The sequence below is a fragment of the Cinclus cinclus genome, chromosome 2 (genome assembly GCF_963662255.1).
Source record: "Cinclus cinclus chromosome 2, bCinCin1.1, whole genome shotgun sequence".
Taxonomy (NCBI): Eukaryota; Metazoa; Chordata; class Aves; order Passeriformes; family Cinclidae; genus Cinclus; species Cinclus cinclus.
In genome coordinates, this window is record NC_085047.1 from 28,659,547 (window position 1) to 28,674,683 (window position 15,137).

The window sequence follows — 15,137 nt, forward strand, 5'->3', positions numbered from 1 at the left end:
TCGAGGGAAGGAATTGTTTTGCATGTGGTACAAGGAAAAGATGAAAATCACGAGGGGAGAAAAAAGCACTAGAGAAATACTTTCAGCAGCTGGCTCTAATGAAGTGCTGCAAATGTGGAGGTTGCACGTCGACTTCAGTTTCCATCTTGACACTCAGCATAGGTATCATAATCACCTGAAAGTGATCATCAGAGTTCAGCCTGTGGGAAAAGAAATACATGCAAAGCAATCTGTGTTGGTCTGAAAATTCGGAAGACAAAAGTATAAATCAAGGGCACATCTGGAATTCTCTCTCAACATGGCTTTAAATTGCCTTGAAGAACAAGGCCTACTGAAGAAAAAAGCAATAAAGGCATAATTGTGTCATTACATCATCTATTTTGAAACCTCTTAAGCCTTTCTGCTATTATTAATTACAATCAAACATAAGTGGTAAATACCTAATACAAGCAACTATGATATAAGCCAGAGACAATTCTCATTCAAGCAGCATATCATCAAACATTTTTCCCACCTATAAGAAAAGTCAGAGCGGGTTCTATCACACATCTTTAAAGCTTGTCTACATTTCACTTCTCATTATTCTCCATACTGCATTTTCAGCAGTTTGAAAATGTGGCATTATCTCTGCAGAAACCAAATGAGCATCTACAGCATCTATTAACTTGCAGAGGAGCTTACATAAGACAGTGACTACATATACAAACAGTATTTTTAAACCATCATGTTTCCAAACAATTTGTTTTATTATACATTTATACTATTTCCCTTTCTAAGTTAGTATGATTTAGGGAATTCCTTTATAATATTCTCTATCCTAGATTTTTTTTGCAGCCATGGTTACCAGGGGAAATATAGTTTCTTTACTGGTTTGGGGTGGGGTTTTTTGTTATTTTAATCCCAACAACAATGAGTTTTTCTGGTTTTGTGCTATAGAGGAAAAAAAAATCAACAAAAAACTCAAAACCACTCTCTTGTGAGCCTCTCATCCAGAACATTTCCTCCTTCCCTTGAGACATTCACAATCCTGGGCTTTATTTATACTGGAAAAATGGGTTCTTTTATGAAATATGTGCCTTCCACACAGCCAGAGACAAGGCCCAACAGCATCATCCCCCTTTCTGGAGGTTTGGCAGCCTAGGAACAGCACAGCTGAGGGCTGCCCCTCTTCTCTGCAGCGACTTTAGCATCACGGCTGTGGGCAAGCTTGACCAAAGGCTCTCTTCCCTCTCACAAGGCAGCTGCATTTCAGGGGAGGCTCTGGTCCTTGGCTCTGCTTGAGCTGGAGCTACAGCCACGTGGCAGCCCTATCTGTATCCCTTTGGTCCAGACTCGCTGACTGGCTTCCTGCCCAGATCTCAGATCTGCCTCACTGTTGGGGACTGGCTTTCTGCTGATGGGACTGTGTGTGTCCTTGACTACCATCACCAAACCTGAGTCACTACCTTATGTTGGCCTCAGACGTAACCCACTGCTATTGACTTGTCCACCTATCTGGACCTTGTTCATTCCATATCCAGGCCCTCCCTGCTTGTCTTACTCAGATCCTGTGGGATGGGGCCCTAGCCGGTGAGGTCCCTGCTCTGCCCCTCTCTCCCCTCTCTGTTTTGTGGCACTCAGATCCCTATCCCTTAGGGAGCATCTGGCCCTTTTGGCTCTTGATGCCAGAGTACTGTGTCATGTACAAGATCACTTCCACTGACTCAGACCCATGGTATATCTGGATGAGAATACTGTCTTTTAGAGGGATTGGTTCTTTATTCCGAAGAACATGCTGCCCTTCAAGAACAAGACCCAGGTTTAATGAAAAAGGGAAATATGCTACTCATCTTTATCAAAGGGTCTGAGTGAAGTGTTATAAGTCAGCCAACCTCCATCTGTTATCTGGAAAAGTAATGAAACAATCTGTTTGGCAATCAGTGCACTAATCAGTGCACAAGCAACTAATAACAGTGAAGTGATGAGCAGCAGGCACTCTGCATTTGTCCAGAACAAATCATGTCAAACTAACTAAATTTATTTCTTTGGAGATAACTGACTTAGTAAGTGCTGAAAGGAATAGGTGAAACATGTTCCATGTAGGGCTTTTGACATTGTCTCAAACATCACTCTCATAAAGGCAAATTGTTCTTAGGTGGTATTAACATGAGAGGAGTGCGTGATTTAAAAGCAATTGCCAAACTGGTGCAATGGATATTTTCCTGTCAATAGGAAGGTATATCAAATGAAGAGATCTGATCTGTCTGCTAGGATTGTTTACTTTCATTAGCAACTTGAATGGTGAAGTCGACCTTTGACTTCAAACTTCTGCAAATAACACCAAGTCAGGCAGTACCACATCTTGGAGGCAAAGATTTCAACAAAGGTTTACCACTGCTATATCACAAAAAGAGCCTCAAAATAATGAAATGAAATTAACATAAGAACAATGTATGACACTTAGAAAACTTGAATTCTTAAAGTAAAAATGAGGGAAAATGTGTAGTCTTTGGTAAGATACCATAATGTACATCTAATCAGGGAAAGCATTTTAAGAATAACATTAACTCTGCATTGGAAAATATGGACTATATGAAGAGCCACGTTTTGTCACAAAACCAACACAACTAGAGAGGGACAATGCACTGATATCCCAGTCTGAAATATACGTGACACCAAATGATGCAAAAATTATTTGCAGCTGCCACAGCTACCCTGGTTTGCAGAACACCATCTTTGTGTCATCGGTCACATTGCTCTGAGGAACCAGGCATGGCCCTTATCTGTTTTACCTCCTCCTGTTGTCTCCTCTCTGGGAGAAGATGAGTTTCCTCGTGTCCTCCCTCCAGCACACGCTAGAGGGCTGCTGGCCTGGCAGAGGGACCTGCGCATCTGCAAAGAGCAGTCGGTGAGAAAGGAGTTGCAAGGTTCAGGAGCCTTGGACTCTACAGGGTAGGGAGCGGAAGCCACAAGTCTCCCAGTGCCGCCGCTGTTTGAAGTCCCCAAGGACAGGTCGCGCCATGTCTTGTTAAGAGGCAAGATAGAGTCATAAAGTCTCCTGCTCTGCAGAGCATGGTGCACAAAGCTGAAAGGCAAAATTGTTGTGTTGGATTCTCCATCTTCCAGCAGATCACAATGGTCTTATTTTACCCTTAATGATACTTCTTGAGACTCTGGAAAAAGGCAGGGTGACTTGAACCCTACTTCAAGATGAATGGAACTGACTGACAATTGTTTAGTTTTTTTCTCTTGGCAGAAATCACACAAGGGCCTGGAGATCAAAATGGCAGCACAAGGCATGCTGGCTCGTTTTGCTGAGCTTTGCAACTTTTCCTCCAAAGACAACAAGTGACTCCCCCCAGGAAATCTCTCAGCCTTGAAAACAAAAACCCACAACTTGTGGAAAGTTTCTGGGGCCAGAGTCACTGCAGTTAGAGACTGCAGGCTGACTTTATAAAACTGTGACTCCTGAAAGTTTATCTTCAGCCTGAAAAACCCTTCTGATTTCATTATAAGTAAAACTCTTGTTTTCTTTGACTTAGAAGTGCATCCCTATGCCATGGGATCCGACATATTTCCTAGGTGTGTTTTCAACAGAAGACCATAGGAGGGTTAAGTCGTGAGAGATCTCTCACCTTTTCACAGCCCAACAGTATCTCTCTCATCTTACTGAAAAGGTTAAGAGCATCACAGAATAGTTTGTAGCCAGTTCCATGGATGACGTAAAAAAGAGATGCACCAAGCCATTTTCACATCAATGAAATTACATTTGCTGCTGCCTCTGCACCTTCAGGTTGAACTAAAGGACCAACTAAACCATATATCCCAAACTTATGAGAAGCCAAAAATAAAGGTTAGTGAACACACCATACAGGATTGCAGCTCCAGCAAGCCGGCAGAACATGGAGCGAGGACGCCCCTAACGCGGTGGCCAGGGAGTGTTGAAGCCCTGCAGATGTTGATCCCCACGTGCCTGACGATGTCAGCGTGTCTCTGCGCTCACGGCAAGGCTCCCCAAGAGGAAACGCTCCCTGTCCATCGGCTGCTAAGCTGGGCTCAGAATTTGGGGCCGGTCACAGAGAGGAGACCCTCCTCCCCTGGGCTGGGCTGGGCTGGCCAGCCCGCCGGCCGGCCTCCCTTCCCCTCCCCTCCCCGCCCCGGCGGCCGGCGGAGGGTCCTTCCCCGGGGAAAGTTGCTCGGCATGCCCCGGGCGAGGGGCGGGGATGTACGGCGCTACCCCCGCCACCTCTCGTCCGTGTCGCCGAGCTATTGATTTAAATCGCAGATAGAGAGCCTCGTCGCCCGCCCTACCGGGGACAGACAGTGCGGGCTCCCCGCGGGGTCGGCAGGAAGGAGCGCATGGCCGGGAGGGCAGCCCCGGCCCCCGGGGCTCTGCTCTGCGCCCTGATCTGGGCGGCAGCGGGGGGCGGCCCCGGGGACAACCCCGCTCCCGGCACCTTCGGCCACGTCTACCGGGGCGCCGTGAACATCAGCGCGGAGCGGGTCTACGCCTTCGCCTACCGCAGCGAGCCCGGGCAGGTAGGAGCGATCCCCGGAGCGCCGGGTTCCCCGCGGCGGGGCGAGCACCGTGTCCCCCTCACCCTCTGGGCTGGGGGGGTTGGTGCGCGCCGGGGAGGTGCGGGCTCCGCCGCTGTGCGGGAGCGGGCCGAGCTCTCCCTCCGTCCTGCCCGCATCCTCCCGCATCCTCTCCGCGGTGGTCGGGAGCCGCAGTGCACCTGCGGGCTCCTTCCCACATTCCCCGGCGCGGGCAGTGCTCCCCGGAGCTGCGGGCTGGGAGGGTGCCGGCGTCCCAGGAGCTGCGGGGTGAGCAGGTGGTTTGGTGCCCCCCACCACCAAAGGGGGGTTTGCGATCCTGCGGTTCTAGCAGCAGAAGGCGTTTAAAGTATGGAAGGGAATTGTGAGGATAATAGCACTACATTAAAAATAATTTTTAAAAAACAACACAAAACCCACAAAAAAGCCAAACTTAAAAAAAAACAAAAACAAAAAAAAACCCCCAAAAAACCCAAAAAACAAGTGTGTGTGTGTGTATGCGCCTTTTTAAATGCCATTTTCCACACTATGCATTTCCTTAGGATCAGGGTGCTCTCCCCTGGTAGCCTGGGAGGTGAGGCATGGCTGTGCAGGTGGGGTGTGTGAGGAGGCTGCAGGTCAGCACGGCCAGAGCCATCCATGGCTGTTTGATGATGGAAGGAAACCTGTCATTTATGTATACCCAGTTATTGCGTGTTCCTCCCTCCCCACTTTTTGTGTCGTGTTTATCTCAAGTATCTAACTGGTACCTTGGAAACTGCCCCCGTTGTTTGGATTGGGCGTTAATTGCTGAGTAAGATGATCTGATGTACCAAAAAATTGTGAACTGGGTAGATTAATCTTCCCTCCTGTCCTCAGTTGCACAGAGCAATAGAAAATGGAAACTATGGCTTTTTCCCACACTGTATATTATGTAATAAAATGCACCTGGTATTTATGGGCCAGCAGTTGGCTGGCTGGGCTATGATGCAACTGAGCCCAGCCTTACTTAACTGTTGGGTGTCACCAATGATATTAGGAGGCCAAAAGCACACTTTGGGTTTGAGCCTCCTTTTGGAAGCTGGTCAAGGTGTAAGTTGGGTTTCTTCAGGTGTTACAAGTACTGGGTATTACGATGAGGGCCTGTTGGCTGTCCAGATGGTATCTGTGGCTTGTTAGCAGAGACAGCACAAATACTGACTTCAGTTAAAATTACTCCTGTTCCTTCAATTTAATGTGCTCCTTGAAGCCATGTATTTTTTGCTGGACACCTTCTGGAAAAAAAGCTTTCTCTCCTGGAGAGCTACAATGAAAGCTTAGTGGGAGGAGGCAGGGAGGAAGTGCATGGCTGCTCAGTGGTGTTTGCAGGTACCTAAATGCAACTTCTAGGCTACTTCTAGACACTGAGCTGTTCTGTGGCTATGAAGTACGGACTGCTTGATACAAACTACTGTCTTACTTAAGCAGGAGCTTTAATGGACTTATCTCCATGGTCTTGTATGCTGGAACATGAAGTCTCTGCAGAGATAGGGTCAAGAGCATATCTAAGAAGGGAAAATACAGTTTGAGATTTAATAGTTTTTTCAATTCAGAGTTCACCAAGCACTGTCATGAATATGCTTAGAGGGCCATGCAACCATCTCCTGCTAGGAAAAATGTTTGGAAGACAAAATCTCTTTCAAAAGATAGACTTCTATAGGAAAATTTCTGATGAGGGATGCCTAGAACAGGTTCTAGAGATGGCTCTAGGGAGACTTTATTATGGCCTTTCAGTATAAAAAAAGCTCATAAAATAAATGATCAAGAAAAGCCTTCCACAATGTAATTTCAGAACATGGAGCAACACTTTTGAACTGAAAAAGTATAGATTTGGGTGGGACATAAGGAAGAAATTATTTATTTATTTATTTTTATGGTGAGGCACTGGAACAGGTTGTCCAGAGAAGTTGTGCATACATGTCATTGGGAGTGTTCATAGTCAGGCTGGACAGGGCTTTGAGCAACCTGATATAGAGAAGATATCTCCCTGCCCATGGCAGGGTGTTTGGACTAGATGATCTCTGAAGATGATCTTCCAGTTCTGCGATTCCTCACATGCTCCGCAGGTGCCATTTCTGAGATGAGCCAGTGGAAGGTGGCTCACCTTGACTGGGGTGATTGACTGTGTGCAGCCCCTTTCCCAGCTGCAGCCCTGAACACATGAGATGCAAACGTGACTGGATCTCCTCTTGTTGGCATTGTCAAAGTTTGAGCTGTCTTGGTGTTCCTGTGTCTCCCTTTTGTTGAGAACTGCTCAAGATTTAGCAGCTTGGTAGTGGAAATCTTGGCTTTAACCAAGTTCTTGTGGCCAGGTTTTTCTTATGCAAAAGCTGGGATGATGTTTAGGGACATGCTGTCCTCTTGCTGTTGAGTCTTGTGAATGAATGCAAGTCCAGCAAAAATTCAGTGTATTAGTTTATTGCCTTTTGCTGCAGTCTTAAGCCTTGAACTCCTAGTGAGGGAATACCAGCCAGTGTTTGCCATTTGTCTGCCACTTGTGGGCTCTCTGCTCTTCCTGGTCTTTTTGGTCTCTTCCTGCCTCTGTGCTGATGGCAGTTTAGCCAAAAGCCTCTGGTAATTCAAGGCAGATACCACATGGGCAATTAACCTTAGTTACAGAAAAGTTAATTGAATAAAAAGAGCATTCCCCATGTGGAAGGGCTGCAGTGGGTGAGTTTAATTGCTTTCTCCTCTGAAACAAAGTCAGGTCAGGAGTGATCTGGCTCTGAAACAGGAATTTGTTTTCATGATGCTGTAACTTCTGCTGTTTCCCCCTCTGCTGCTCTCTGTCATGAGGCCAGGCCTACAAAGCAAGGGAAAACTTGGGGATAAGGACAAAATGTGAGGGCTGGCTTGTGATCCATCAACCCTCTGTAAATTTTCTTGTTAGTGATGTGCTGTGGCTGCACATGCACATTTGAAAACGTAGCTGAATAGAGCAGTGCTTGAATGATGGATGAGAGAAAGGAGGGAACAAGACCTTTTCTCTTGTTCGGTGCTTTAGAGACTTATTGCTTTCTGAAAAGTGTTGTGTTTGCCTGATCTCAGAGGATGTTCTTAATGTGCATTATCATCCTTATTCCTTGGGATATGGGAATGCATGCAAGACAGGAGGGAAAAGCGAGTCCCATGAGAGTATTCATAAGCAGATATATACAAGGTGAAGAAACCACAACTCAGGGCTCTGCGGTAGAGCTGTTTAGACACCTGTGGCTTCCTTGCTGTACAACTTGTGGGTAAAATAAAAATGATGATACTTATATGCGGGCCAAATCACCTGGCTGAAACTTCTGTGTGTAAATACATTTCCAGGTCTCTTCTCTCTGTCTGTGGAGGCGGAAAAGGCTTCCTGTGTGCTGTGCCAAAACACTTGTCTTGAGGCAAGAGAGCTGAGAGTCTTTTATGTACTAGGATTTAGGCCTTAATTGCTGAGGTGGAACTGTGAAAGTAAAGCTGTGCTGAGGAGAAGCAAAGCCACCTCTGCTGCAAAGAGGTGCAACTCTTTGAGAGTAGTCCTGTGAACAAAGGTACATGACAAACTCCTTCCTCGTGGTGGAAGGTCTTGATTTGTAGTGGGGTAGTCTTACTGCTTTTTGAATTCCCTTTTTTTTCCTTCTAGCTGCTCTTTGAAATTTCCCCATCTGTACAGCTGTTTGTTTAATTTTTAACTCAGAGTGTAAAAAAAATACAGTAATAAAACCAACTGTGTCACTTGTTGCTATGAACTCGTGCTCTAAAAGCAAAGGCAGATGTGCACTGTTAGAAGCCTGGTGAACAATTAGACGGGCAAACAGGTTTATTTTATTTTAGGATTATTTACACTGGAGACATCCAAGATGGGGGTAAAAGGCATTCTCATTCCACATGTTCCACATGTCCCTACTTGGGAGAGAGAATGGAATGAGACCTTTACTGATTTGCTGGAGCTGCATGTGCAGTGCATTCCTGCTCAGAAAACTAAAAATGTGATGTAGAATTTTTCTGCTGGATTTACCACTGACTGGAGAAGGCTTTATGTGACAAATAAGAGTACCTGCTTAGTTCTATGTTTGTAGTAATACCAGGGTTTTCAAAAAGCCTAGTGTGTGTGTGAATACTGATGGAATTCAAAGTGAATGAGACTTTCCACCACTGTAAGATCTGACAGTTGCTAATGGTTAATTTGCTGAAAACACAAATTACACTAATATTGTGCTGGTTGGTATGTCCTGTAGCAAATTGTCCAGGAGAATATCACAAGGAAGAAGACAACAGAAGTTCTTTTTCCTTATTGGAGCACAGGTCAGCTGAATGTATGATTTGGGAAATACTTGGAATATATTTAGAAAACCAAGTATCTCTGAAGAGAACAAGTTTCCAACTTTCCATTTGTAGGCAAAGCTGCTGTGATCCAGACACAGTTCTTAGACATTCATGCAGTACATGTTGGTTGTGATGAGCTCCAAAGCTGTGCAGTGGGCTGCCCCTATTTTAAGAGAAAGAGTGGGTGCTATTTCCCTCCTCCTCCCTTGCCAGGACTAGAAACAGAGCCCCAGTCTCAGTTCCCATATGGCCCAACTCTTATCATAAATTGTGATTGACACTTGATTAAGCTGTGGCTTCTCTACTGAGCAGTTGTGCAGTGTGAGGATGTGTAGCCCTGGAGTGAGTGTCTTGTCTGTGAAGTCTGTCTGGGGAGTGATGGGTAAAAAATTACCTTCAGTCTATGAGAGGCTGTGTGCTACCAGGGAGGGTTGCTACCAGCATTACCCTTCATTTTTTCTAGAGTGCAGATAAGAAAAAGTTTACTGTCCTAAAGGAAGAGCGGTATCAACACTAGCAAGAAGATCACAAGCCTTCCAACTATATGCCTTAAATTTTGTGACCAAGTGCCTTTTCCAGCCAAAGAGTATGATGCATTTATGCTCCTCTGACCTCTAGTGAATGGGTCTCGTTTTCTAGATATGGATGGTAGTTGCACTTGCTTTCCTTTAGGCAAGAAGCCAGAACAGGAATTCACCCATATGTTCCTCAGGAATTGTGTGATTAGTCACTTGCTCAGACCAAAGCCCTCTGTCCTAGCTGCAGGGTAACTCCTTGATCTGCTACACAGGGTAGCCTGGTTTAATAAATGGCAGTGATCAAATCTGTGTTTGCTGTTCTCTGCTGTTTGACACGCTAGTCTAAGTCTCACTCCAGCAGCACCCATGTCTCTTATAACAACTCTTAGAGCAATTTTTTCACCTGTTGCTTCTGAGCTGGCTTTGGGTTTCACATGTAGGACCCTTCAGGCTGGAACTAAACTACCATGAAGTATTCCCATGGTGTCCTGCGCATGGTCTCCATAATGTTAGTCTTGGCTCCAGCCCAGCTTTCAGTCCACAGCTACACCATGCATGCAATAAAACTTCAGTCCACTGTTTGGAGAAGGCTGAGCCTGAGCTGTAGTGAGGACAACATGTGAAGTTCTGCCTTTTATTAATGCTGAGTGGAACCTCACCAGTTCAGCTACAAAGATGCGGGCAAAAATAAAAGAAATTGGGAAGATTACAAATGCTTGCATGAGAATATCTCTTAATGTCAGTTGAGCTGCTGTTATTATGGGATCTCCAGGGCCTGAATGCTATTGCTTTTTGGTTGCTGGCTCTAGTCTGTTCACCACAGGACATTGGAAGAACCTCAGCATACCATTTCTGAAACTTAATAGTAAATGCCTTATGTGACATTGAGTTGTACAATGTCAAATAAAAAAAAAAATCAAAGCAAATTATAGTATATGATGTCTGAAGCCAAGTAAGGTTTAGCAGAATCCCTTTGGAGTAACTTGTGTACATAATTTATATTTCTTGAAGAAAACCGCCAACCCTAGGAGGTGACAGCATAGGCAGAGTTGACCACAGAGCACTTGGAATGTGCTTGTTGCTTCTCAGTGGGTTCTCTTGAACACTCCTCACCCTGCTTAGGGTCACACAAAAAGCTTTTGCTTACAGGGGAAAATAAAAGTAAACGATGAGAGAAATTATGAGAAAGTATGGGGACCTACTAAAATCTCAATCTTGACTGTTGCTTTTTGCATCAGAAAATACAGTCTTGAAAAATCGGACAAAAGTGGGTTATCTAAGTTGCTTCTATCCCCAGTCCAAAGCAAAGCCATGTCCCACACCATTTTTTCACCTGAGATCCCCTCAGATTAGTCTTTATCTTTCTAGGATTTTGCACTTTGTGGGTTTCCCTACCTAGGAGGCAAAAAGAGAGTACATCTTGACAGAGGCTATCAGTTTGCAGGCTTTAGGGAAAAAACTGGAAGCTGCTCTGGTTTCTTGCAGGGTAGCCTGCAGACTTTGAGATGGTGACTGTGGTGCTGGCAAGGATTTTATTTTTATTTCTAATGTGTAAGCTAATGCTGTCAAGTGCGGTAACTTGTCCTTGAACTAAAGCATCTCTTTTGAATTTGAATGTTGTTCTAAATCTTAGTCATTCTCCTCTTTTAAACATTGTCATGTTTAAAATCAAAGCTGATCAGGTTTTGTTGTTCCTTCCCCAGCCCCAGCATGTTTAGATTAAAAAAGAAAACAAATTCTGAATGAGAGGAACTTCATCAAAATGCCTCTCCTCAGTTTGAACTCTTTCCAAGAACAGTGCAGCAATTTATTATACATTTGCATTGTAAGTAGAGACTGAAATGTCCTCAAATAACTTGTGCAGAAGTTATTGGTAGGGAGGTAAGCTTTTTCTGTATGGACCTCATCTTCTATTTCAGGGGATATTTAAAGAATCGAAATGCAGACTGTTAAAGGTATATTGCAAGGGTGTGCCATCTGCTCAGTTTGAAAATATAGTTTAGTACATTTGCATAAGCAAACATAATTTCATGCTGTGTATACTTGGAGAACCACAGAGGATTTCAGAAACAGCTTTCCTTAACTTTTTTACACTGATGCTTTTCTTTGAGCATAGAAATAGCTACTTCAGTGTAGTTTAAAATAATGGAAAGTGGTTTAAAAAGAAGACATCATGCATTACAAGATGCAATTCAGTATACATCCGGAGCGTTACTGAAGTGAAGAACTTGGGAGCCAAGAAAGAACCAGGTATCTATGTTCTGACAGCAATCCCTGGAGTTACTGCCAGGAGCTTGGAGTTTCAAGATTACAATTTGGAAAGGTTGTAAATCTTTTTGTTTCAAGGGTTGGCCTGGCCCAGAGTTCCAGTTGCTGTGGTTTAGGAAGATGCAATTATTGCAGAGTAGTTTGTTCCTTAACTGACTGTTAAAAATAGGATTTTTTTATTGTTAACATCTCCCTGAAGTCTGAGGGCATTCAGAAACAGGTACCTACTTCATCCAGCATAGCAACTCCCAGTTTCTCCTCTGGCTGTCCAGGAGACTCCCTGGTGACCTTGGTTAGAGGACAAGATTTCAATAATGGAAAAAGATAAATATGATCATGTTTTATATTTGTCTTACTTCCATTAATGCTTCATAGATACTATTGCAAACAAATGAACTGATGGGAAAGTCTATGGCAGACGAAGTTCACATGGCACATTTGCACAAAGTGAAACATTTGAATGAAAAATACTAATCCCGGAGCAATTATGTTAATGTTTTCAAGGTTGTGCTTGACATACCCAGAGTCTGTCTCTTCATTTATGCTGCTTTGGGTATTTAATACTCCTGGCAGAAATGCTGGAAGAAAACTGTGGGCCAAGGTTATTTGACAGATTGCCTTTGGCAATTAAGACTTATTGACATTGGAGCGCAGAGACAGAGAAAGGCTGAAAGGGAATGATCCTTTGAGCGCCACTTGTTTTTGTCACCCAGGAGTGGTGTTCACATCTCATGAGATGGCAGAAAAGAAGCTCTCTGCAACCTGTCACTGTCTCAACTGTTTTCCTTCCAGGTCTCAGCTTCACCTATTGCCTTGTCAGTGGGAAGATCAGCAGAGTTCAATGCTGACGGGGTATTCATTCACTGCCTCGATTGCTCTAGTCCATCTGGCTCAATCCTTCTTCACTGAATTTCAGGGTTTATATAAAAATGAAGCACCTTTTCCTTGTGCAGCAGCCAGCAGCAGCAGTTCAGTGGCTTTTGTACACGTGTCCCGTGCTGAGAGCTTTCATTGTGAGCAGCAGTCTGTGTGTTTGCCTGCCGGATGTGTTCCCTGCCCATGGGCTTGGCCCGGTGCCTTGGCAGGCGCACGACCAAGTGCTGTCGCAACATGGACTGGTAATCCCAACAGGCTCGCAAGGAGAGGCTGGCATGTGGGTGTGGTGGAGTCGTGGTGGAGCCCTGGTGTGACTCAAAGGCTTTGCTTAGCAGGAACTTTTGGAAAGGAAACCATGGCAAAGTCTTGAAAAACCTTTGCTTACAGCACAAACTGGTGTTGCAACCTCTGGCCTTGCCCTTAAATTCACATCCCCACAATTTTAAGATGTGTAATCTCTGTGGGAAATGCAGATTTAATAACCAGTCCAAGGATTCTTTCATGTCAACAAGAGCCTGGTTTATTTTGTTTAATGTTTTCAGCCACGTTGGTTCTGTTTAGCTGTGTGAATTTGGGGCTGGCTCCTTCTGCCTGTTCCCATCTAGAGAATGGAATTCAGTTGTACTTTCTTTTCTTTCTTTTCTTCTCTCCTCTTATCTCCATGGTGTTGGTGGAACTGAAGCACAAATATTTGTCTTCCCTGGTCTAACACATTTTTATACAGAGCTGAGAGCGCTCTCTTTATTCAGCTGTCTTATTGCTCTTTCCACCTTGAGACACAGGAGAAACTTCAAGGTCAGTCATCTCAGAAACAAAACTATCATGACCATGGCTGGCGAGTAGCCCCTGCAGACAGCAGAGCCTTGGCACTGGGAAGGAATGTGAGGAGCAGAAGTCTCTGAAGCAGTCCTGACCCTGCCTCAGCCCCGCAGCACAAAAGACAGCAGTATGGTTATTGCTGACAAATATTTGTGCAGGGCCTGCCTTGTCAAAGGGAGCATTTGGTACACAAGTTTGCTTCCCAGGATGAGGGTTTCAGCTTGGAGGGTGCAGATGAAGTCTAGCACTGTATTATAATACCAGTGCAGCCAGCCTCCTACTGTGAGTGTACAAGGAAGGGGAAGGTGCAACTAGTATTCTGTGGGGCTGGCAATGATCTGCTCCAAAATGAAGTCCCTCAGCAGTGCTGGCAGTGCAGGAGTGACAGCAACCTGGGTGTCCCTGTTATTGCCCAGGTAAAACTTCCTTCTCATCTCACCAGTGCTATGTTAGTGGGGATGGATGCGGAGGAGACTCGTAGTCTTTGCAATGATTATGATTTTAAATTAAAACATCGCTTATTCACAGGACTTCCTCTTGTCTCTGCATGAAGTTTTGTGTTGGAAGGGAGAAGTATGTGTAATGGGAGCAGTGAAGGAAGCAAGGAAGGGCTCTTGCATTAGAACTGCTTGTTTTTAAAATGAAATAACCTTTGGAAAGGTGTGGAGGGGGAAATATGTTTGAAGTAAATAAATCACCTTTTTTTTTTTTTCTTCACCTCCTGCTTTTTTCACTCTTCTAAAAATATTTTGCTGTAGGCAAATGCCAAATGCTGACTTTCAAAGGGAAGTATGGGATTGCTAGCATTGGCTCAGTAGTGAATTCATTAAATCTGTAGCATGGAAATGTATATGTTGTCTGTATCAAGGCAAGAGAATCTAGAAGCAAAGCATGGATTAAAAGTTTAAGGTAGGTCAAATAGAAGAAGGCTTAAAAAAGCATTAACGTCCATTCATAGGTGTTAGATTTTTATCCCTGTCCCTTGTGATGCTCCTGCTAGATAGTTCATCCTGCTGGGGAAAATGTCTTTCTCCAACTAATTAGGGTTCCTTCTAATCTGTAGCACTAATTTGGAGAGTGAGTGACAACAGATGAAGAGAAGCCCAAGTTGCAGTTAAATGGTAATTCTTTCTGCACTTTCCCAAGCTTCCTCATAATTGCACCTACATTTTGCTGGATTTACGCCCAAGCTTATTTCCAAGTCTTCAACCATTAATTGGGAACTTCTTGTGCAGGTTTGGCCAGCAGACAAATCCCACCTGTTTTATTGCAGTGTTTCACAGAAATAGCTGTTGCCTAAGAAAGATGACCATCAACCAAAGCTGTTGGGAGCTGCTTCTGTATCCCTGAGATCCTGTGACGGGAGACCAGAGCTGCACCCTGGGACTGGGATCTGGCCCCTCCACTGGAAGTGCAGCATCTGCCCACAAGAGGCCCTGTGTTGCTGTGGTGATGGCAGCAGGGTAAATAACGAGACGGACTGGAACCTCAATTGCTATCTGTCCAGCTTCTTAATGACCCAGTTTGTTTCCTGGACTTTATAATAAAGATGGTGATGGGGTTAGGCAGTGTGATGCTCCTGATTGATCTGTGTATGTGCAAATCTAAGAGGTACAAAGGTATTCATTGCAAGTGAATCGTTGGTATATTGAGGTGAAATTTCAAGTACAGTGGGATCTTAATGAGCTGCTCTATAATTGTTGCTTCTAACTTTCTGATGCTCCTCTCTGTTTGAGGCATCGTGTTTAAATGTGGCCTGGGAAGCGGCTTTGCCTTTGTAGAGTGCAGAGAGAAAGGTGAGAG